A 25,055-nucleotide genomic window follows, 5' to 3' on the forward strand; every position below is an offset into this window, starting at 1 on the left:
TTAGTCGATATGGAAGCTTCGAATTGAGGTGATAGAACTGCTTTTGGCAAGAGTCCCACACCGGTATATATATGTATAGATTGATCTTTTAGCATGTAAAGAAGATGATTTGATTTTCTTGAGGCTCGATTCTGTAGTTTACTTGATGCCCTGGATACGGAACGTTTCCGTTAAGCGGGCTCTATTCTTCCATGTCGGTTTGAATGCCTAATTGATCGGCTTCGGCGTTCCCGAGTCTCTGGTATTCGTCTCTCGTCTAGTATTCTAAATGAGCTGCGGGTGCTCGGTCGGTATAGGTGTGGACTGGTCTCGATTCCTTGAAGGGGCAAGCGTCCAGACCGGGTCTGGGACCCACCAAGCCTCCTATCCAGTGGACACGGGTGACGAACGAGGCGTGAAGGTGACCACTCACCTCCATCTAGTGCCAACGTCAAGAATGGTGGAGCTATACCTCTGCTCTCCCATACATATTCATGGCGTGGTGCTTAAGTAAGCACAGGGACAGTACAAGAACTCGGATACTGGATCTTTTCCCGTCTTCTGGTGAAATGCTGCTGAGGGACCTACTGAGAGACCCAGTTAAGTAGGATCCTTTTGACCTTTCATGTTTAGAAGGACACCGTTTGGGTTTCCGAAACATTGTGTTCTTTTCTGGATGCAGAAGGATAGTCACAGTCCGGCCCATCCTGTGATCCTAAGGACGTTTACAGTACGAGTGGACTTATTTTGGAACTTACGGGAACAAGTCCTCCGGGAGGGACTTTAAGCCGTGGTTCTCGTGTCGTAGATTTACGGCACGTAAAAGATCCTCATGTCTCTAGGAGACCTCTGAGCAAAATTAGGCAAAAAGTTTCCCGCCCAAGTAGTTTCCAATGCCTCCGGTAGATGGGGAAGCATCGGGTACCAGTGCCAGAAGAGGGCCGACCTCGCTGGCAGAGTGGGGCTGATAGCGAGCACTGGTAGGGTATGGCGACAGTAGAAATTAAAAGGGGACGTACAATAGACTACTAGCCGTGGTGCATGGGGAAACCCACTCCCTCCAATAATAATAATAATAATAATAATAATAATACCCGTCCTGGAGTATGGAAGGGACTTCGCGAGTTGAACACCGTTATGAGAAATAAATTTTTTTTTTCCCCCCCAGGATTGAATATCGTATATTTTACGTTTTATATCGATTTGTGACATATTTGTTGACTGTCCCTCGCAAAGTTCTGTTGAACTGTTGGTTGTATCAAGGTCTCACAGCGTATCAAAACAACGCGATATTTAGATGAAGCAACCGTTCCTTAACTAACACAAATGTCTGTGTATCTATACTAGACTAATCATTTATCCTTGTAACAGTATTGCTGTGCGATTCGTGGTGGACATTACAACAGCCTGATATACCAGGGTTGGTATCGGATGTCTACATATAGTGTTCAATGTTGAGGAAGTATCGGGTTCAGTTCCCTGCTCGTTTCCCATAGTCTGGACAAATAAAACTGTTTGTATCAAATTGGCAGTAACTGCTTCCTCTCACTTGCTCTTTAGTTCGTCACAGTCATACTGTTCCTTGATGATGTGTGACTCATGCATTTGCCAGAGTGTCGTTAAATAAACATGGAAAGAAATGTGGCTGTTGAAGAGAGGTGTCGTATGTTCAGCGTTTTCAGTCTGAACTTTGTACAGTAGCAGCTCAGGTCTCAATAACAGCTTTGGTTCTGCTTTCCACATGGTACCTTAAGAGCAACCTTCCTGGTAAGGACGGTGGTACCGTTTGTTCTAGATTGCGGAACCCTGTCTCTTCTTTTTTAAATCACGTACACCAACAGAGTAACGTAACTCTCCCCCAGGACTCGTTTCATTCGTGGCTCTCAACCGTTGTCATGTTTCCTTTCCATAGCTTCGCTTTCTCCGAAGAGTTAATGGCCTGCTCCTGCCGTCGGAAATCTCTACCATAAAATTATTTCTTAAAATTATTATGGTACTTCGTACATTCTGTTAAGAGTCGTGTCATCTTAGACAATTGGATAATGGGCAACGGACTAGGAGACAGGAATTCGAGTCCAGTTCGAGTATCGTACGAGAGAGAGTCAGTAAATAGGTCACAAATGGATATAAATCGTAAAACATGTGATATTCGAACTTGCGGAAAACATTTACTTTTCGACGTGTCTTCCGCCAACATTGATACACTTGTCCCATAGCTTTACCAGTGCGCTGAAACCCGCAACATAGAAGTCTTTTGACTGTTGTCTCAGCCAATTCCGCATCTCCATTTCAACCTCTTCATCATCAGCGAAACGTTTCCCATTCAGCTATGAAGCGTTTTACGCGACAAACACTTTCCACCGCAAACAGGAAACATTTCTTTATGATTATTCTTTTCATTGAGTCATTCTGCACACAGAAAAACGCACAGCAAAACCCTGCTCTTCGACAGTACACCCTCGAACACGGTCGCCATTTTGATTATTGAAACCAGCCTCTGAACATGCGCATGCGCGTCTGCCACCTAGACTGTTATGAAGATGGACTGTGCTGCTACCTAGTGATATAGGAAACCTATTACGTCCATTACAGCTGATTTACTTGCATTTGTGACCTATTGCGGCTCCGTCGTAGATTCCAATAGGCTGTAATATTTCCATCTGGTTGGAGGCTATGGGACGGATCATGAATCTAGCCCCTTACCTTTGTTTCTTGCTGCTGATAGAAAGTCCAACCTCTAAGCCTCAAGGTTCCAAGCCCTCGTGACTTCGTGTGAGATTCATGATGGACAAAGTAACTGGAGCAAATGCGTCTCCGCGTTTCTTCGGGTTTCCCAATGCTAATCATCTTTCCACCATTGCACCAGGCAGCACATTATCACATCCTCGGCCCCTTCGTCTCCGTCACCCAACACTTAGATGGTTACAGAGTAAGGAGGCTGGCGTTTAGTCTGCGTTCGATGCGTGTACCTCTCGAACAGCTTGGGTTCTCGTTTCTCTGATGAAGAAGGCCGTGTTATCGGACCCCAGGGACAGTGACAGTTCCTGCTTCCCTTCACAGGCCGTTCTCGACTGAAGTTCGCTTGGGCGGAATTGCATAGTCTGAGAACATTTTCCTATTTTGTTTCACGAAGAAGTAAGGGAAGCTATGATTCCCATTGAACACCTAGTACGTTCTTCAGAAGTATTGATACCTATGTACCAAATTACGTGGCGTTATTCTACACTGAAGATGGAGGCAGTATGTTCCTCCGAAATATTTGTACAAATCTACCAGAACACGTGATATCACATTCTGCCGTGATGGTAAAGGCAGCAGGTTCCTCAGAAACATTGGCACGTGTCTACCAAAGCATATGTTATCACATCTGCCTAGATGTACATGACGTCACTCTCTTTACCCTGATGATGGAGGCAGCATATTCCTCCGAAAGATTAGTACTCATCTACCTGCTAATAGTCTTCAAATCGTAAATGGAAATAGAAAATTTCATTTAAGGGAGTGGGGGGGATTACGAAGGGTACCATATTCTGAGATGTAACGCTTTGTAGTTCCGCAGAATCTCGCCGACGTTTCGGAGGACAGTCTGAATTAAATGGCTTTTCACCTCGGAGTATAGTTATCTTCATAGTTGCCGCTGATCCAACACGTTTTGTTCGTTATGCGTTCTACATAAAATATATCCTGAGAGTGGAGGCAAGTATAGTGCTTCCTTCATTGGCCCCTTCCTTTTTGTCGGGCAGTTTGTAATTACAGTGCTCAAGTGCGGCGGCTCCCTCTTCCTTATGGAGTGAGGAGAATATAAGTTTGTGCAGAACTTGAGAAGAGAATGGAGGAAGGTTTTGATACGAACCAATTTGACCTGTAGCCAGCTGGCTTGCGAGCCGTTCGGCCCATCGCGCCTCGATAATATCGATTCATCGCTTTGCGAGATTTGAGGTCCTCACGGCGGCCACTCTTGAGGATATCTTAAGGGTGTGACTCATGTATTTTAGTAGCCCAATATAAAGGTTTCGGAATGGTCTGTTACCTATATTTTCATGGTAGAAGACATTAATGTCTATCTCCTCTACGAACCAGGATACGTCATAGCAGTGTTGGCAATCTTACGGAAAAAAATTCTCTATATATTTGAATTTTCCGCCGGCTTATGAACACGGAAGTATGTTAAAATAGAGTCGAGTAACGTAAAAAGATGTAAGTTACCATCCAAAAGGCAGAAGTATCCCTGTAACAAGCCATGGAGGCCCACAGGGTTGTGAGACGTCGAGGCTCCCATATTTTCTAGACAGTCGGCTCACAGATGGCGGGGAGGTTGTCAAATTATGTATAATTTAGGTACTAGTTATTACATCGTAAATTATGTGTCAGTTTTAATATAGACCGTATATAGGAAAAGGTAACCGAATCAAAATAAAATCTGTTATTCTTAAATGGCGATGTAACGGCCCACGTCACAGTAATATTAAAGTTGATACAATGTCATTAAACAACAGATTGACATATGATTCTCAGAACTGTTGCATAGTGACATCTGTTCTGTTACAGACTGTTTGTGCTGTAAGATCTTGCCTGCTCGGATAACCAAGTTCCTCTCCATATCTAATTCCTCTGTGTATGCATGCCTCCGGCAGCCGACGTTACTGCTACCGACGCCTGGCGTCGTCCCACTTGCTCCCAAGAACAAGCCTGTTCGCTACTCATTGTCAGCCGAAAACCCGTTGATGCTCAGCACCTAGAACAATGGCCATTGTGTAAGGACCCGCGCGAGCTCACTGAATAGGGAAGAAGGGAAAAAGCAGTTGCTTATGGCCGTCCCGAGCGGCCCACGGTAATGCACGGGTATTCAGAATGTTGTCAAGTCATGCAGCACTTGTTTCACACGACCGAGCGCGCCTCCTCCCTCGGTGGCTGTGGGGACCAGAAATGCAACATCGCACATGAAGATACACGAACTTGAAGACGAAGCATACTGACTGATCGCATGGATTCTTGATAAACGTAACAACACTATGCATATACCCTCCGGAGAAGTGCCTCGATAATACCTCGATTATGCCACAACCACTGTCATTTCATGTCCCTTTCAGTTAATCTGTCGGTTCCACCATTCGACGCTCTGTAGTGTGGCCATTAACAGCATCGTGAAGTGCCCAGCAGAGATGCAAACACACTGACCGAATCACGCGAGAGAAACGCGTTGTAAACGAGGAATTTGTTCCGAGGAGTACAGTTAAATACTGAATGCAGCCGCAGTATTTTGGGTTTCTCATCAGCAGCAGCATTGGCAGGACAGCCCTGTATGGGCCATGGCCTTCCTCAGAATTGCTTGCCATTCCTCTCTATTCAATGCCACGCTCCTCCAGTTTATTACGCCCAAAATTCTGACATCCTGCCACACACATTTTCCCATCTCAATCTTGGTCTTCCCACTTTCCTTCTGCCTACTGATTCGGTATTAAAATATCTTCTCAATCATGTACTGTTCTGAAGAAGGAAATTGGGTATAGAGATTTTGGCGGATTTAGAAGTTTTAAGCTTCCTTTCCCCCGCGGAATACGAAAGAGTGCTTTCTGGAATGCGGCCTGCGTGTATGTATGTATGTATGTATGTATCGTATATGCCCCCGTCTAGCGCCTGGCCGGTTGGACGGATTTTGTTCATACTATGTATTTAAGAGCTTATCCATCACGAGTCGGTGTTCAGTGAACATGAATATTCCACTTTCAAAAATAGGGGCCCTTCGCATGGAACCAGAACAAAAATGTTGCGAAGAGGAATGCATATAGCATATTTGTGGGAAAACCCGAAGGCAAGAAACAACTAGGAAGACGAAGACATAGGTGGGAGTATAATATTAAAATTGATTTTTATAGAACTAAGGGGCTGAGTTGAACTGGCTCAGGATAGGGACCAGTGAATGGTTCTTGTGAACACGGTAAAGAACCTTCGGGTTCCATAATATGTTGGGAAATTGTTAAATAGGTTCTCAAGAAGGGCTTAGCCCCGTCTAGTTAGTTGAGAAGAACAGGCTCAAGTTCCCTGCCATCCGCGAGGTGAAGATGCTGAGTAAAGGGAGGCAGAGCTACTCTGTAACGCCCTCAGCAAATAGCTACGCAGTCCCGTGATCAGGGAACCCTCTGGCACAGAGCGCAAACGGTTCCAGCGTTCCTGATGCCGCGACGGGAAGTGGTGCCATAATACACAAACCTTCGCACGTCCAAGCATCTCGCAATAAATTAGTCCACGTGTGCAATAAAGGGGGGTTACAGGGGCCAGGGGAGAGAGGCTAATTTCAGTACGTGTTCCCGTTACAAAGGAGGAAAGTTCTCCAGTAAATAGCGCTGCACGTTTGGGTGCGCGTGCTACATCCGGTTTTGGTTATGCTGGGTTCTAATCTCGACCGGGCACCGGTTGTCAACACCGAGGGTTTTCTCAGTCCCTCTAGGCAAATGCTGTGATGGAACCTTATTTAAAGGCACGATCGCCTCCTTCCAAAATCCTTTATAATTCATGATTCATCTGTCATCCTAGCATTCGACCCTGTACAGTCTGCACTGTGAACACCTTCACCCGAATAAAATAATATTAGAATCACCAATCTGTTTATTTATCATCAAGGCATGAGTTGGGGCATGGAACTGAAACAAGATTCGAACGAAAATTTTGATGAACGCGGTGTCATAACGCATCTTACGGCGATGCTGTCTTTGATGTGACGCCGTGCAGTCTGGTGGAAGTTTACCGATGTTCCGTAGGAACGCTGTAACTCCGTCTTGAGTCTAGAAAAGTGATCTCTCCTGGGATGTGGCGCCGTATAGTTTGGTGGAGGTTTGCCGACGTTTCGGTGGAACACTGTAACTCCGTCTTGAGTCTAGAAAAGTAATCTCTCCTGGGGTGTGGCGCCGTGCAGTCTGGTGGAAGTTTGCCGACGTTTGGGAGGAACGTGGTAACTACGTCTTGAGACTAGAAGAGTGATCTCTCCTGGGCTGTGACGCCGTGTAGCCTGGTAGTACCAGAGTACACTTCGCCACATCCCAGGAAATAAACTTCTTCATGGTACCATAAGTTTGTATGGTAAAATAGGATCTAACTCTATGGAGCTCAGCGCTTCTGGACAAGCCGCCAGTTGCGGAGCTACTCAAGAATTTCCCAACGTTCATGAAACCCGAAGGTTCATTACCTTGTTCACAAGAGCCCTCCATTGGTCCCAATTCTGAGCCAGATCAGTTTAGTCCATATACAACATCCCATCTCTCTAAAATCCAATTTAATATTGTCATGTGATGGAGTGTGACTGTAGACGGGGTTTGGAATAATGGCCAGATATATTGGACTCTTTGGTACAGCGCGTGTACACCCTTTACAGTACAGTGATACACACAAACGCTAATGTCCACATTCACGTCTTCGCTGCCATTGCTCGGCAGCGGTACCCAACATCGGACTTTCACTTTCCTCTGGTTTCCTGGCCTCAGCTACCAGCAGTTCTCGGACTGCAACTGCTAACTGGTCCTTGTAACATCTCGGCGCGGACAGCGAAGAAAACGCCTCTTCCATTACTGCTGTATTCTCTTGTTGCCGTGGAAACACTCTTGTTTGCGGGTCTACATGCCACAATGTTATCCACCCACCTACGTCTTTGTCTTCCTAGTGGTCTCTTTCCTTCTGGCTTTCCCACCAAAATCCTACATGCATTCCGTTTGTCCCCCATACATGCTGCGTGTCCTGCCCACCTCATCCTCCTTGACTTCATCATTCTAATTATATTTGGAGAAGAGTACAAGTTATGAAGCTCCTCATTATGCAGTTTTCTCAAAGCTCCCGTCAGTTCATCCCTCTTATGCCCAAATATTCTCGTTCACACCCTGTTCCCAAATACCCTCAGTACAGTTGTGCCCTGTCTCGTGTTGTTTTGATATCCCGAAAACGGCAAGATTTGCCAAAAACTTGCATTCGGCATAAAATATGTTATACATATATTCTCTTCGCGAAGTATTTAGCTAGTTACACAGGAATGCACGAAGAAACACAGGTAGGTTTGCGTGTGAAGTGTCTGGTCTTTTGCTTGATTATAAACCGAATTGTTGTGTACTGACGTGACGGGCTTCGTGCTTATATGGAGCGTCGTGTTGATTCGAGCTCTCGAAGTGTTGTATGCGGACATGCGCAATGTTACCAACTTCACGTTGCGAGCGAGCCCAAAATGGGCTGAAATGGTAGCATCGTTGCTCTGATTCCATCTTGCCCGATTGCCGACTTCTCTGATGACGTACCTGTGGGTAACGCGAAATCTTTGTTTCGGGAAGTATGCAATAAAACGTCTTCTGTTGTGCACATAAACTGTCAGATGATACGATGAGTCAGTAATTTTGAAGTTGTTAATTTTTGTAATTACCAACTCTTTTCAGTCCACTTCAAAATCCAATTTTTCAATTTCTTGTGGGACAGAGCTGGCCGGATTCCTGGAACATCTGAACAGTTCTTAAGTATCGACTGCACAGTGAGCACCCAGCTCCATGCTGGTTGGTCAATTAGTTACGGCCTTTCTAAACCATTCACAAGCGTGACGGCTAATTTTGGACTGCCAGAGGAGACTGTTGTATCGATAAATGCTGTAGCCTGTAGCCATTTCTTCTTAAGTAGGATTTAAGGCTTTCAGAGCGGTGGTTATGCCCGTTGAAAGTCAACCTACGTTTCTGAGGAGCATGTCTCCATCTTCAGAACTCTGCTTGCCAGATGCTTTCACGGTGGCTTCTTGCTCGGATTATTATTAGACCCTGAAGACGATGGTAATATTTTCCTCCGAAACGTCAGTTGACTTTCAGTGAATTACACAGCGTTTTATGTCAGGAGATAGAGAATTCTCTGTAGCCACCTCTGTGAGAACCTCAACTCCTACTAAGAGAATTCTCTATAGGCACCTCTGTGAGAACCTCAGCTCCTACTAAGAGAATTCTCTATAGCCACCTCTGTGAGAACCTCAGCTCCCACTAAGAGAATTCTCTATAGCCACCTCTGTGAGAACCTCAGCTCCTACTAAGAGAATTCTGTATAGCCACCTCTGTGAGAACCTCAGCTCCACTAAGAGAATTCCAAGGCAGTGTTTTTGTATTTGGCGGGGTTAAAGAAAAGGTAAATTTATCCCTGTAACAGCCCGCGAAGGCCCATAGGTTTGTGAGACGTCGAGGCTCCCACAGTTTCTAGAAATCGGCTCGCAGATGGCAGTGACGTCAGCCTTATGCTCCGACCGCCCTTCCCCCCCGCAACATTCCTGGTACTCATTTATGTTAGAGGCTGAGTCGACCCCAGAGCCATAGTGCAGCCGGAAGTATTAGGTAAAGTGAAAAAAATCCAGTGACCTCATCGGGAATCGAACCCGCGACCTTTGGGTGGGAGTTCATTTTATAACTGTCAGTATCTACGCTACATAGCGTTTATTACTTGATTAATAATGAATTGGAAAGGATTTTGAACGAAAAGCCGCAGTTTTTTTATTGCTAGTGGTGTGTGACTAAGTCCCTTGTACTGCGGCCACTTCTGGCCTATTGTACCAGCCCCAGATGATAGGTGAGGGGGATTGTGGAGCAGTTGGTGGAATGAAGGTTGGCAGTGGAAACCGAAGTACTCAGAGAACCTGCCCCAGCGCCACTTTGTCCACAAATCCCACTTGACCAGACCCCCGGGATCGAACCCAGGCCGCCGCGGTGGGAAGCCAGCGACTAACCGCTTGAGCTATGGCGCGGCCCTTACCAGTAGCTCATAGCGTAGTGTTAATGTATGCAGAAATCGTGAGCCTGTTTGTAACAGACCGGTTTAAGTAATAACATTTTGTCTTTAATTGGTGCTTAAGCGAATTAAACGAAACCGAAGGCAAGTTCAGTAATGGCACTTAACAAATTGCACTGAACTAACAGAAGCAGACCATCGCTTCCTTGTTAAAATCGTGTTTAAATGTCATTATGAACTGGATTCGAAAACCTCAGACATGAAAACAAATATTCTTGTTATGATCCCATAAACTTCGTCCGGCTGCAAGGCATTGAAATAAGGGTCAGATTGTTTAATTACATACTAAAAATAAGCCTGTGCCTGTTTAGTATTCTGCATTAAAGATCACCCGTGTTTAAAGGCTGTCGGGCGAATCAACTGTGTATTTTCACTTGCGTGTTTGATGTTTTGATGTTTTTGGACGATCTGAATGTCGTTGTGGTGCAATAAAATTGTGATTGAAGGTACTGATCATCATCTCTGTATCGCCATTTGCCCAGTCGTTTATCTGTGACATTTACGATTTAAATTTGTGTCACTGTATCCTATTTTACGTGTTTATCCTGTTTCTTTTATTCTCATGTCTAACGTCAGATGCCATGTTATAAACCACCGTTGTATTTTGGGATCCCGTAAGATTTACGCCATTTCCACGAATCGTTTCCTTTTGCTATTAACTATCTCGTTGTGAGCTCGGATAGTATAATGGCTGCCTGCGGACTAGATGAAGGGGCTTCGAATCCAGGCAGAGAGAGGAACTATAGTTTGGGCAGAGTCCTATCCAGATCTGTATTAGGGACTTCTCATGGAAGTTTGCAGCGTTCTTAGCCCACTTTCCTTGCTTTGAAAAAAAAAAAGAGGGCATCTTATGAGATCATCTTTCTGTCTCTCCCTCCCCCTCCCGGTCGTTGCTGGGCAACGAATACGCAACAAGAGAATTATGGGACGCGTTGTTTTCTATGCTGCCCATGACGTAGTAAAACACATAGGCCGTTCTGTTCTCACCATGCGTTGCGAACCAGGGAGATCTCACTGGACACAGAGAAGTTTTCTTCCGTAAGGTTGCCTCTTCAATGTATGACGTGCCCTAGGAGGTGTTTGAGACACTGTATACCTACTGTTTTATACGAAATATTCTTTTACTTAATAGTAATTATTAAAGTGCAACGGTGCGAAATTTTTAGGTTAAGCTTGGCGTATCCAGTGTGGTTATGCTCTGCATCAGTGAGTAAACACTCAAATTATTCATTTAGTTCGATAGCTATTAATTTTTAATTGTTGGTAGCGCCATCTTTTAGGCCGATAGGCGTATTGAGTGGTGAAAGTGAGAAAATTTGAGGTTATGATTGGCTTATTTATTGTCTTTAATCTGTATCAATGAGTAAACACACAAATTATCCATTAAGTTCGATAGCTATTAATTTGTAATTGTTTGTAGCGCCAACGTTTAGGCCAATAGACATTTTAAGAAGTATTACACGTGTATAAGGTAAGCACACGTCATGATTCTACCCAGAATTACCGATTCAGTGTAATTTAGATGAGTTTTGTTCCTTTAAAGAAGCAAGTGGCGACTGAATGTTGCTGAACCGTGAAGCAGTGGCAGAATGAATGGACTAGGAGCTAGCGCTCTGTCGGGAAATTAGCAACTGTCAAACAGAAGACTGAGGTACGCAGTCTTTTTTCTTTTTCTTTTTTTTTAAGAAAGGAAAGCAGGTCGTTCGGAGTATTTCACGTGTTAATTAGTTTGTCGAAAAGTGTTGACTTAGACGGGAAGAGAGCCCCTGCTTACATTTGACGGCTTGGATTGAGTCAGCCGGCGTCTCGAGTCAACCAGTAAGCTCCCCGCTAAATATGCGTGTGCAGTGAAGACCGGCCTGTTGCGTCACAAACACATGTATTCATTGAAGACTCTGATCTTATGGGATGCGAGGCCATGTATTCTGATCGAAGTTAATTAACGTTTCGGATGAACGTCCCGCCTCCAGTTGCAGTGTATAAGGGCAAGTCAAGGAAGTAACCGGAGAGACGCAAGTTCAGCTGAATTCTTACTGGATGCTGGCTTGGCATTCTTCAAACCTGAGGATAGAGGCGGTAAACGGCGTCGAAACTCAGAAAATATTACTGTTCATAGTAACTGGCGTGAGAACCGAACTCTGTAATGAATTGCAGGAGCTCAGCAACTGTTAGCTTCGAAGATGGACGCGATTGTGTTGTTTGTTGAATTGTTTGCTTCAGGCTGTGGCTGCGCCGTTAAACACTGGCTTCAACTGAATGTTATCACAGTTTTGTTGTTAATGATTCTAAGTTCTTGTTGCAAGTTATATAAACGAAAAATGTTAGGTAAAGGTACACTCATTTCTTTGCTTAATTAGTTAAGCACCACGTCACGAAGACATAAGGGGGAATGAAGGTATAGCTCCATCATTCTTGACCTCGGCACCAGATGAAGGTGAGTGGTCAGCTTCACGCCCCTGCCCGTTTACTTCTGGGGGGAAAACCCCACGGTACCCATTAGATAGGATGGTTGGGCTTCAACGCCGGTTTGGACGCCATGGAGAAGAGAAAAATCTAGCCCCCGACGGGAATCGAACCTCGGCTGTTCAATCCTGATCCATCGCTCTATCAACTGAGCTATCCAGGCTCTTGAAAAATGTTAGAACATATCAATGTTATTCACTGATGTATTAACGTGTACAAGTGAGCTTTGCACTGGTACATGAATTGGTGCCTCCCTGTTGAAGCGATCGAGACGCACCGAAGTAGCGACTTACACAGCATATCTCCCCCCCCCCACACTTCTGTGCTCGCGTGTACCTTCCAATCGAACGAGCAGCCTCCACTGTTTGCCCAAATGGCTTCATATCGTAGGCGCAGGATACAGGCTGTATCCACCATTGTTGCTGTTGTCCTTTATGAAGGAAGAGTCAGAAGAGTCAGAAGAGGGAAACTGAAGAAATGTAGTTACCGAGCAGAATGAAACGGGCTTGTAGCGTCAGTGGCGGCTGGTATTGTGTTGCTATTATCCTTTATGGAGGAGAAGACAGGCGGTGTTGGAAGTCTGAAGAAATGTAGTCACCGAAGGGAATGTAGTGGTCTGGTAGCGTTAGTGGCGGTAAGTGCTCCCAGTTCTTTTTTGTATTATGCTTTATGGAGGACAAGTCAGGCGGCGTTTTAAAAACTAAAGGAATGTAGAGTTACCGAAGAGAATGGAGTGCTCTGGTAGCGTCAGTGGCGGCTAGTGTTGCCATTTTTTTTTGTTGGTACCATCATCCTTTATGGAGGATAAGTATTAATAACTACATGTCGGAAACAGTAGCCTGGTGATATGAATCTTCACTTCGGATCTCAGAAATCTACAGTCTGTTGCTGGTAGAGTCCTCAAGCAGATGTGACCGTGATGATAATTACGGTGATGACAGCAACAAAGACGAGCAGCGACATATCCGTGCAAAAGTTCAGCTGGACAGTTTGACAGTTCCCATCTCCAACTGCAGTTTCCACCGATAGCCGTTGCTGGTACTCGCCCTTAGATATTATAGCCCTTGAGGGACACTGAAGTCTTTCACTGATTGTGCATCGTATTTACTTTTTAAGAAAGGTACAGACTGCAGTACCGGCTGAAACATAGGTACCTCACGCTTTCGTGTATTGCTTCTGCCTTGTAGACCTGTTCAGAACTGCTACAGATGAACCGTATTCCTACAAAACCTACACGATCTGCTATAAACCGAATCCCACTATTAAATCAACGAAGAATAAGTTGTGGCATATAGACCCGTTGCTAAGCGGTGACTCAATAAACAGCGGCCGTTGCTAGGTAACGCCCGCAACATACGCGCACCCAATAATAAACAACGAGTTTATGCAACGGCTCAGTAAACACGTTCCCGGGGAACGTCCCTCGCCGGTGAGTTATCTTACCCAGTACAGTTGACCAGTACAAAATATGATCGCGAGTCCCAAGGGACTCGGACTCGAGAAAGACTGCGCTGGCAAGGACCAGCAGCATAAACAAGAGACAGACCCATCTTCTCGACAGGGAGGGCTCTCCACAAAATCAAGAGCGTAACTCTCAAACAGTAATAAGTATCTGGTCATGAGAACCAGAAGACATACTGATTGACTGACTGTCAGTCGCAATGTGACTTTGACTTCGACTTTCGGCCAGTTCAGAGCTATACCAGTGTGGAGGCGGGGTCGAGTACCTCCACCGTAGCCCTGCGAGTCGTAGGAGGGAACGAAAAGGGAACCCAGTGCCTAGGGGTGTAACCGGACCACCATGTTCCTGTGGGATATAAATACGGGGACCTGGCCCTCCAGGTTGGGGGAGTCTCGAATCTGTGACAGTAAAATGTGATCGTGAATCCCGCGGTACTCGGACTTGAGAATGACTCAGCTGGCGAGGACCACCAGTAATTGTAAACGACAGACCCATCCTTTCTTCATAGAGGGTGTTACATAAGGACTATAACCGCAAGTGCTCAGTTGGTAAATATAATTACTTGTCATGGGTTTCAAGAGGCTTGTTGCCAAGACGAACTGATTGGCAGTAAACCGCCAGTCGTAGAGCAAGGCCGCCTCTGACTTTTACCAGTTCAGTTGTCACTTGAAAGTAAACCTGTGAAGAGAGGACTAGAAGGTTGGTGTGAAATGACCGCCAGCCTGAGACCCAGTTAGTTCTGGGTTGGCTGTTTATTTGAGCTCTGTAAGGGAGGGTGAGCAGTAATGACGCTATAGTTGAGTCGGCAGTTGACAGAGTCATGCACGGGCGGCTGTGACAAGAGTACCTGAGGGTGGGACGCTGAAGATTCTCCACTGTTAGGATCCGTTGGCAGGGAACGGCTGCTGAAGACGCAGCATGCCGGAAAAGACTTAGCGGGTGCTGTGGTGATCTGTGAAGTGTGGAAATTAACCATAGCGTTGTAAGTGCTTGTAGTTCTGAGTGGTGTGCATAAGTGGTCAATAAATCTATTCACCAATCCATACCCCGTCTACAGTCACACATCGTGACAAAAGCAAAGGACCAAAGATCGAAGTTGCAAAAGGACTCTTTTAAGGAAACGTTATTTGCAGAAGCCGCCACTGAATAAATGGAAGGGGTTTAGGTGGAGTGGAAAGAGAATTAGAGACGGAGACTGAAATGAAACGAAACTATATCAAGAAGAAGAGAAGCAGTCGGAAGCGACAAACAAATGAGACAGAAGACAAAAGCAATAAGCATGTTAATGCTGCTCGCGGGGCAACATACCTCTCTCATGCAAGGCGCGCATACACAGTAGATGTGTGTGTGTTTCTGCAAGACAGGGCCATGTCCGCCACTCAGAGAGCCGAGATGGAGTTAATTCCGGGGGCTGTCTCCTACAGATTTGGTGAGGTTACTTCCTCGTGCAGTATTTTGGGACGCTGTAGGAAAAGTAAAACTGAGGTTCTTATAATTAATTAAGCATCACACCATGAAGACGCAAAGGGAAATGGAGGTGTAGCTCCAGCATCCTTGACCACCGCACTGGTTGGGTATTAGTGATCAGTTGCATGCTCCTACCGCTTTACCCTCTGGGAAATAGCTCGCAGTGTGCATTGTATAGGAGGCTGGCTGGGCTTGAGAACTGATCTGGACACTGAAGAACAGTGTATCAGGAATCGAACTCCGGCTGTCCAGCCTGTCTCTATACCAACTGAGCTACCCGGCCCACACGGCGCTCTAAGGAGCTATATTGTATAGCACCGTTTGGTGGATTTAACAGCGAATTAGAAAGGATTTGGAAGGATACGGTTGTGGCATAATGGCGGTATCATCCATGTCTGGGGGTTAAAGATGCCGTCGAAAACCTGAGTCACGAATTCTTGTCTAGAGTGTTACCGCTACGCTATCCTGCTCGCTTTGGTAAGGGTAGAATTGGCTTTTCCTTAATTGAGCACCATGAATTCTAAACCTGCGCATTGGATAGGGGGGAGTGATTAGCTTCACGCATAGACCGCCTTACACCTGCGAAAGAGCCCCCTGGTGGCGTTCGCGTTGGGCAGGAGGCTGAGGGGGTTCCAGAGCCTGTCTGGTCGCTGTGGAGAAGAGAAAAGTTTCCTAACCGGGAATCGAATCCCGAGTTGGTGATCATTCGGCCTGCAGTCTGATCACTACAGGGCAGAACTTGTAAAGAGAAATGATAAATCATTCGAGTATGTGGGCAGAGTTGCAAGGACTTGACGGACAATTAGCAGACCGAAACAGTTCGTAACTAATTTTGGGCTTGAAAATTTGGCTGACTCTTTTATACCTTCCAGATCGGAACATCTGTCTTTCTGCTAACTTTACTTGTTGTTGTGTACTGATATGAAACCTCGTTTGAGAACGGAGAAGAAAATGTTTGAAACCGAGAAGAAGGAAGTAACTGGAGGCCGGAGAAAGTTGCACAAAGAGGCCGTTCATAATTTGCACTTTATCGCGTTCTATTTTTCTGATTAAAGGTAGGATAAGTACATGAGCCGGGCAAATAGCACACAGATGGGAGAAATATGAAATGTATACAACATTTTTGATTGGAAAGGAAACTGTTTGGGAACCCTAGACATATGTAATAGAATGACATTAAAATGGGTAGTGTAGAAGTAGAAGTTTAGGATGTAGGAGTGGATTGAACTGGCTCGGGGTAGTGTCATGTTGCATGCTTTCGCGGCACGGCAGCAAACTCTTGGGTTCCATAAAGAAATTGAATTTCTTCAGGAACTGACCTGTTATGAACCTCCCAAGAAGGACCATACACCGCAGTTTTGGTATTCAGTCGGTTAGTTTGATAGAATCCATGCACTATATCGGGCTTAATAGGACGAAACGTATTGTGGCGTATAGACTCGTTGCTAGGCAAAGACCTCGAAATTAACGAATACAGTCGTTGCTATGGAATAGGCAAATATGAGCAACGGCTCGTTATGCACGTTCCCGTGGAAACGAACACGAACGCAACAATGGAAGAACGATGTTTTCGATGTGGTCCGAACCGAGGAGTTATAACGAAGACAGCTGGGGCAATCCAGTCAGTTGAGGGTTGGCAGTTTATTTGAGCTCTGATAAGAGATGACGTTGTAGTTGAGTTGAGTTGAGTCGAGTCGAGTTGAGTCCAGTTCTGCGCGGGAGGCTGTGAAGACAGGACCTTAGCGCGGGACGTTGAATAATCTTCACGGTTATCCGTTGTTAGGGAACATCTGTTGGAGACACATGAGGCTGGAAAGAGGCTTAATGGGTGCTGTGTTGATTTGTGAAGTGTGGGGATTAGCTATAGCGCTGTAATTGCTTATAGTTCCGTGTAATGTGTACAAGTGGTCAGAAAATCCGTTTGCCAATCCAAACTCCGTCCATAGTCAGTCGCAAATACGTGAAAGTATACAGCATTGGAGACCCTGATGTAGATGCAGCGATACCGTAACGATTGAGTGTAAGAAAGTACTTGTATCTTCTCAATACCTGGAGCTGTACCTCCACTGCCACACGTTTTTGTTCCGTGGTGCTTAATGTACAATATATTGGAAATTGCATATAGGATCTAAAATGTTTGCGAGACGAAATCGCATCGATGTCTTGGACGTAAAATTGTGGATTACATTAAAATGGATTTTAATAAAATCGGGTGTGGCATAAGCTCAATTGTTCCTAACCAATAAGCTTATGTTACAGGTTTGAACTGGCACCGTCAGCAGGCTTTTCGATTACTGTATTTACATTTTGGGATCTCTAAACTCAACCCAAGTATGAACTTTTGAACAGTACCTGAATCGAGAGATCGAGGTACGTACTGCTTTACTGATACCTACTTGTTATCTTCCCATATTGACATTTAGTAACGAACAGTTAGCTTAAATTGTCAAGAGATGGCGGGACATGTTTGTGAAATACAAAATGAGTGACTTCGGGTGCAATGTTTCTGCACGAGATATCTCGCTCGTGGCATGGAAACGGTTAAAACCATCCAGTAAAACTGTGTCTGTTGTTGAACCGTGGCATGTAAGGATGTATTGCTAATTAATATTTCGCGTAGGACCCCAACCGACGGCCTTGCGTCGTTGTTGCCGTGACGTCACGTTACGCTGGAGCAGAGGATGTACAGGGCTATCGTGATGAACGAGGAAGTTTTCTCCGTCTTGCAAATAATTTTCTTGCCATTATCTCTCTCAGAGGGCTGAGAAGGGGGAGGGTTTAATTACTCGAGTTGCTGCTGCACGCCAACGTAGGAGTGAGTGAGAGTGAGACAGAGTGAGGAGTGAGGATGGCGGGAAACTGCCTCATGCTGCCCGTGGGGAGAGAGAGAGACAATTGCTTGCCTGTGCGACAAGGACAGGCAACCTGGAAGTGTAATTACCAGCGTGAGTACCGCTGTATCGCATTATAAAGCTAAAAAATAGGGGATAAGGGTTGTTGGATACGAGAGAAGAAAAGATCAGCCGGGTATTGCTTCTAACTGCTGTGTTAGTCTACTTTTATATTACAAGAAAGCACAATTTATTGCGCTTGGTCACTAAATGTTAATAAAAAATCCTCTGTTACCCTGTAACAGACCGTCGAGGCCCACTATACGGAATTCAGTATAGTAGATGGATACTAGCGTCCTGGAGGAACATAACTGCCCCCATCCCAAGGTTAGAAGTGAATCATGAAGATGGAGGCAGCGTATTCCACCGAAACGTTCCTAATTTGTCAACCTACAACTAGAAGTCAACTATATGAAAATTCAGTGCTGTGAAAACGTAATCCTGTTTAGAATGTAACGCGGATTAATAGGAATATGCCTGAAGATGGAGGCAGCAAGTTCCTCCGAAACGCTGGTAACGACACTGTTGAACACCGCACAGGTAGCATAGCGGTAATAGTCTAGACTCGTATTCTGGTAGTGCTGGCTTCCATTCTCCGCTGGGGCACTTACTACTCTGTCGGAAGTTTTTCGTTGTTTTCTGCAGTCGCTCCACAAAAATGCGGCGATAGTGTATCGATTAGGCAACGATTTTTACCTTCCAAGTTCCTCCATTTGTCTGGACGGTTTCATGTTTTGTTTGTTGTCCGTTGTTATGAGAGAAACCTCAAGCCGAACTCATCCTGTTTACGGTTCTAGAGCGTTAGGCCGATCAGAATGGCCGCGTGACGTAAGGCATTAACCATCTTCTCACGTTCAAACACTGCGTTCGTGGGTTCAAATCCCATTGTGGCATGTCTGCCTGGTTTTATTCCATTTTTGTGTTTTCCGTTGCAGGTAGAGCCCTTGCGAGTTTTGCCAACTCTGTAAAGATTAAGAAACTGAAAGAAGCGGCCAGGGCCCAAATTGGACTGTAGAGCCATTAGTAGCAGTAGTCGCAGTGGTAGAAGAATAAACACTTGAGCATATGGTGGCTTATAGACTCGTTGAGGAGCAGTGACTCTGTAAACAGCGACCGTTTCCGGACAACGGCTCGGTAAACTCGTTCCCATTGCTAGGCAGCAGATTATTAATAATGCATCAGGACTACAACAGTAGAAGAGGTGTGTTTTCTATGTGGTCCATGCCGAGATGTTATAAGCAAGGGACAAAATCAGTTGATCGTCAGTTTTGTGTGGGAATCTGTGAAGAGAGAGCCAGTGGCAGAGAAATACCTATTGTTGGAGCCATTGTCAGGAAACGTCTAATAACAGGCTGAGAACACTAGACCGTTTGCTCTAGTGAACTGTAAAATGCGGATATTACGTTAGTTTTACAGTTATTCCTAGTTACGACCTGTAAACGGTCAGTAAACCCATTCACCAATCCAAACCTCATCTGTAGTCACAATATTTTTGTCACGATTCTTATCGCCAGTTCAGGAAAGGTAATATTAAGAATGGAAACGGCGTAACCATTGGCGAAACGCCTTCCCAACTCTTTTGGAATGTAAATTTGTTATACTGCAATATAATTGTACGGGCTGCGTCTGGACCTGGCTGCTGGGCGCCCATAATGAGAAGTGTAGGGATTTGCAGCTGCATTATTGGGAGGGGAGGGTGGTGGCGGACTGTACCTGGGCGCCTACTATAACCCATACACTCCGTACAATCTTTATCCCAGTCAGTGGACTCGACCAAATTCACTGCGCGTTCTGCTGAGAACGGCCAGGCGTAAACGCATGTGCAATAAGTTAACCATCAGCGCATGTGATTCAGATGGAGTCACTCACTGAGATCCTTTATGGATACGTCCTCCTTCCTTTATCATTCCTTAGAACTGGAATGGGTTAAGAGAAGGGAAGTTTGTCTTACGAGCAGTTGCTTCCGTTCGTGTCCCCACATCTCGGGGAGTCCCGCGTGGATCGACCGCAGTCACGTGGTTACTGCGAACCTTACCGCACGTCGAGGTATATGTCGCGCTGTGATTTAGAATTCTGACAACGGTGAATATTAAGATCACAGGTGAAAGATAACGCCATCCCTGTAACAGTCCATGGAGTCCCTTAGGGTTGTGAGACGTCGAGGTTCCCACATTTTCTCTAGACAGTTGACTCATAGATGGCGGTGAGGTTGTCAGCCTTATGTGTCGGCCGCCCTTCACCACTTGGAAGATTCCTGGAACTCATTTCTATTAGAGGCAGAGTCGACCCCAGGGCCATAGTGCGGCTGGAGGTATTGGATCAATTGAAAAATCTAATAGCCTCATCGAGAATTGAACTCGCGACTTTCCGGCTTGTAGAATAGTGCCTCAACCAACTACGCTACCTCGTGTCTCCCAATTAAAAAGTCCCTGCGTCATATTGTACCGGTACTACCACGTGACTTGCGTTCCGTAAAGTTGCCAGGACGAGCTGTGACGTATCCTAATTGGTAGAGCATGGAGAAGGAGACAGCAGATAGCTCCCAGACATTATCATCTATCTACAAAACTACACGGCGTCACATCCAGTAAGACAGTGATTTTTATGTAGGATTAGAGGTTCTCACAGCGGTGCTTAGGAAGAGCACTGTCTTCTGGGACATAAGGCCGCGTAATCCGTTTAAATTCAACCGACATTTCGGAGGAACATTTCGCCTCCATTTTCAGGATCGAAGAACAAGCCGAGCAAAATTCCAGCTTGAAACAGGTGGCAGTGGGAACTGTGGTCCACTCTTCCATTTCCTTCCTGCTTCCTCTATGATCCGAAGTTTCCGGCCAGCCAATTACTCAGCTTGCCACCTTGTTCGTCTTATTCTTCGAGCCTGAAAATGGAGGCGATATGTTCGTCCGAAACGTCGGTTGACTTTCAACGGCGTACGCATCGTTATTTTCCAGAAGACAGTAGCACTCTTCAGTAATCTTTGTGCTTCCCACACCTTGAACCCCATATCTTACATATATTAGTATTGTGACATGACGCCTGAAAAGCCGGAATATTGGAACCAGAGCGGAAGACAATTGCTAGCCAACGGCTCGCCAAACATACGTTCGTGCTGCAGCAAATATCCGCGGAATAATCCATTGCTGGGCAACTGCTCGGTAAGCACGTTCCCATGGCAACAGTTAAATAGAGAAAAGCAGAATAACAAAGCAGCTGTACGCCATGGTGACTTTAATCCGAAGTTATATATAAAAGTTAGTTCAGTTCATTCGAGAGAGTGAGCAGGGATCCTTCGTTCGCATTCGTCACAAAAGAAAGACACTCTTAGTCCAGTAAGGAATGGGGCGAGTCTTAGCGAGCCATTGGGGGTGAGCTGTTGTAATTGCAATCGAAGTGCCAATAAATCCAATCATCCATCCAGAACCCGTTATTATTAGTCACGGAACCCCTGACACGTAACAATATTATTCTCTGTCTAAAATATTTTGATGTGTCTTCATTACCAGATGGTGACATGGACCGTTACCTGAAAAAGTGTCTAGATTGGGCGTTTAACACACGATGGGAAACAAAGGCGCCATACCGGAAATTTCGCCGAAGACACGGGACTTTTCTTCCACCGTAACGTACGGCGTACCCTGAGAGGCGTTTTAGATAAAGTGTAATTTGTAATGAATGTGATGTAAATCCTTAGAGACACAGGGGTGATGGATAGCCGGACTGACAGACGCGAGACGAAGGTAGCTGGCACCAGCCTATTTTTGCGAATCGCACCCAAAACAAGAAAACTCTAATGACTGCTGAAGATAATTTCGCAGCCCGCCATGTTCACTGAGGCGTTGCACTGCCTTCTCATTACCCAGCGGCACTGCGATGACTGTGCGGAAAGGAGATGAACAGCGGGAGAGTCACTTAGCGCCCCGGTGAGGGCCCACTGGGTGCCCGTCCGCGTGGAAGATGCTGAGACATCATTGTTAGGACGGTGATGTAGTTGTACATGGCGACTGGTATTGACAGAGCCTCAGTTGGTAAGGAGACAGATTTCTGAATCACAGGGCGATGACTGTGAAGATTCCTGTCTCTTTGGATGTGACGCCGTCTAATGTGGTAGAATGTTACCAACCTGCTGTCTCTGTTTTCAGGGTAGATTCTTCTCTGACCTAGCACATGGTCGGTTACTGGCTGATGACGTTAAGTTTAATTACTCAAAACTCGTAGGATCTGACGTTATAAAAAACTATCTGCTGGTGTATAATGCCGTGTAGTCCGTTGATAGTCAACCGACGTTTCGGACAAACATCGCCTCCATCTTCAGGGTCGAATAATGAGCCAGGCAAGAAACTAACGCGGAAGCACGTGGCTAGGCTACGCGGCGTTATATGTCAGAAGATAGTGTTCAGAATTCTTTACTATCCTGCAACGGAGATAAGGTGAGGTAACTGGAGAAGCCTCACTGCGTATACTATGCAAGCTGAAAACATCAGTGTGATTTCCGGACGGCTCTTATCGTTTCCGTTGCTACAGTAAAAGTACAGTGTGTGTCCGAATGAAGAGTAAAGCTAAAGCTGTACTTGTCACAGACCGTGGAGGCCCATGGGTCTGTGAGACGTCGAGGTTCCCATGTTTTCTCTAGATAATCGACTCACGGATGGCAGTGAGGTCAGCCTTACACGCCCACCTCCCTTTACTCCCCCAGTTAGATTCCTGGTACTCATTTCAGTTAGAGGCTAAATTGACCTCAGGGCCATAATGTGGCTGGAAGGATTAGATCAATTGAAAAATCCAATGATCTCATCGGGAATCGGACCCTCGACCTTCCGGCTTGTAGCGTAATGCTTCAACCAACTACGCTACTACGTAGCCCCGTCCTAATTAATAGCAGAATGGCAAAATTATAGACTCGTTCCACCGCTTGCCTTGACATCTCTTTGTTGTAGGGTATTACACATGTTCCCACGGAAACGATTGGAACAACAATAGAAGAGCTGCGTTTTCTGTTTGTCCGTGCTGAGGGGTTATCGGTGGGACACGTTTAGAGTTTATTTCAGTATCCCTCCACCGTACCCCTACGAGCCGTAGGAGGCTACGAAAAGGGAAGTCTCGAATTTTAGAAAGTAAAATATGGTCCCAAACGACAGATCCGTCATTTCGACAGATAAAGCGCTCCAGATCAACAAACCCGCACTGTCTGAAAGTACTAAAAATCTGGTCGCAAACCCCAGATGGGTGCTTTTTCAAGACAGGCCGGTCGACTGACCTTCGGTCGTAACATAAGGCTCAGGCTCCGTTTAATGCAGTTACGAGAGTGGGGATATTCGCCGGACAGCAACGAAGTGAGCGCGGAAGCTGAAGAACCTCCACCGTTAGAAACCGTTACCAGGGAACGACTGGTGAAGGCACAGCAGACTGAAAAAATCTTAGCGTGTGCTGTAGTTTTTTGTGTTATAGTGCCTGCAGTTACGACTGTAAGTGGTCAATAAGACCCATCCGCAATCCAAACCCCGTCTGTAGTCACACTCCCACACGTGACAGTACCCACGTTTACATGCTGCTTTATTTAGGCTATGTATTTTTCACGAAGATTATTTATATAGAAAACAGTTGTACTTTCAGAGAAATGTGTTCTATCGACAAATTTTACGCTCAAAAATTTCCCGATGAAATTTCAACGAGATTTATAATTGTGGAGTATAGAAACGGTTTTGAGTAATATGTTAAACAAATCCGGATTATAAAACGGCGAGGTACGCTGTATGAGACTGGCTGAAATGTTTCTCTTTGACCTCCTAACAAGGCGTTAGGGACAGTTTTACTGCTCGTAAAATCCGCGGTTTCCTGCGGCTGGTTAGAGGGGTGAGGGTGGGTTGGAAAAATGGTGGGGGTAGATGATGGACTTACACTTTCTTACATTCAATTTAGGGAGAGTTGTGGTAAGGTTAGGTAACGCTGTAACTGTGCGTCAGCTGATACTAATATCATTAACACAGTAGTTTCGAGTACCATGGCTTTGATTGTTAGTAACAGCCGAGTTGGCAGAATGCTGATACTGGAATGAGGGAGTGGATTTCGATTCCAGTGGAGACTAAGCTCCCTTTGTTTATATGTTTTGGTTATAGGTCAGTGCTCCCATCTGGACTTGCCAGATTTAAACACTGTGCAACAACACATAAGAGATCACAGTATTGTAACATGTAGACCCGTTGCTAAGTAATGGCTCTGTAAACAACGCCTATGACTAGGCAACAGATTCATATCACTTGCCAATGGACTAACTTTGAAGCGGTCCATGCGGCAGCTGCGTGACGTAACAGTATAAGAACTTGAGAACTGTTTTCTATGCAGCCCATGCCTGGATGTTGTACTCGTAATCAGGACAAGTCTAGAGTTTAGTTAATTGTGAGACAGTCGCCGGCCAGTAAGGACGTGAACACGGAAGCTGAGGAAGTTACGGTGTTAGAAGTCGTTACCAAGCAACTACCGTTGAGGACACAGCAGAATGACAAGACTTAATGCGTGCTGTAGTGAACTGTAGAGCCTCTCAATTAACGACAGCGCTTTAGTTACTTGTAGTTACGATGTGTAAGTGTTCAGTAAATCCAATTACCAACCCCAGCCCTGTCGATAGCCACTCATTCACGTTACAATATGAATTCGGTTTTTCTCAGTACCTGCAGGCAGATGTATCATGTCCGCTTCCGTCTGCATCCTTTCCAGTTCATTAGACATCTAATCAAGTACTGTCGCGTACTGCTCTGAGAACAGAACGTTTTAGAAAGTGATCAGTTTCTGTGGTCCAGCTCCTTCTGAGGAGCCCAGCTGTGTAGGGACGTTTCCTCCCAGCTTCTGAAACGTCGTGTTCTTCTGGAATGTTAGACGGTGAACCAAGTCCCCAAACTCGATAATTCCAAGAAGTGCAAGTGCATGTTCATTTTGACATCCCGGTGTTCAGTCTGCAGTCAGCCTCACCCTGCTCATGTATTCCTCGGGGTGCTTGGCCGCCTCAT

General features: G+C 45.6%; 1 protein-coding gene across 7 annotated transcripts in view; it reads left to right on the forward strand.

The window, feature by feature from the left end:
* Positions 1–25,055, forward strand: part of LOC111874916 (homeobox protein extradenticle) — a 592,846-nt gene that overhangs the window by 287,345 nt on the left and 280,446 nt on the right. The window lies entirely within an intron of this gene.

This window comes from Cryptotermes secundus, unplaced genomic scaffold (assembly GCF_002891405.2).
Source record: "Cryptotermes secundus unplaced genomic scaffold, Csec_1.0 scaffold595, whole genome shotgun sequence".
NCBI classification, from domain to species: domain Eukaryota; kingdom Metazoa; phylum Arthropoda; class Insecta; order Blattodea; family Kalotermitidae; genus Cryptotermes; species Cryptotermes secundus.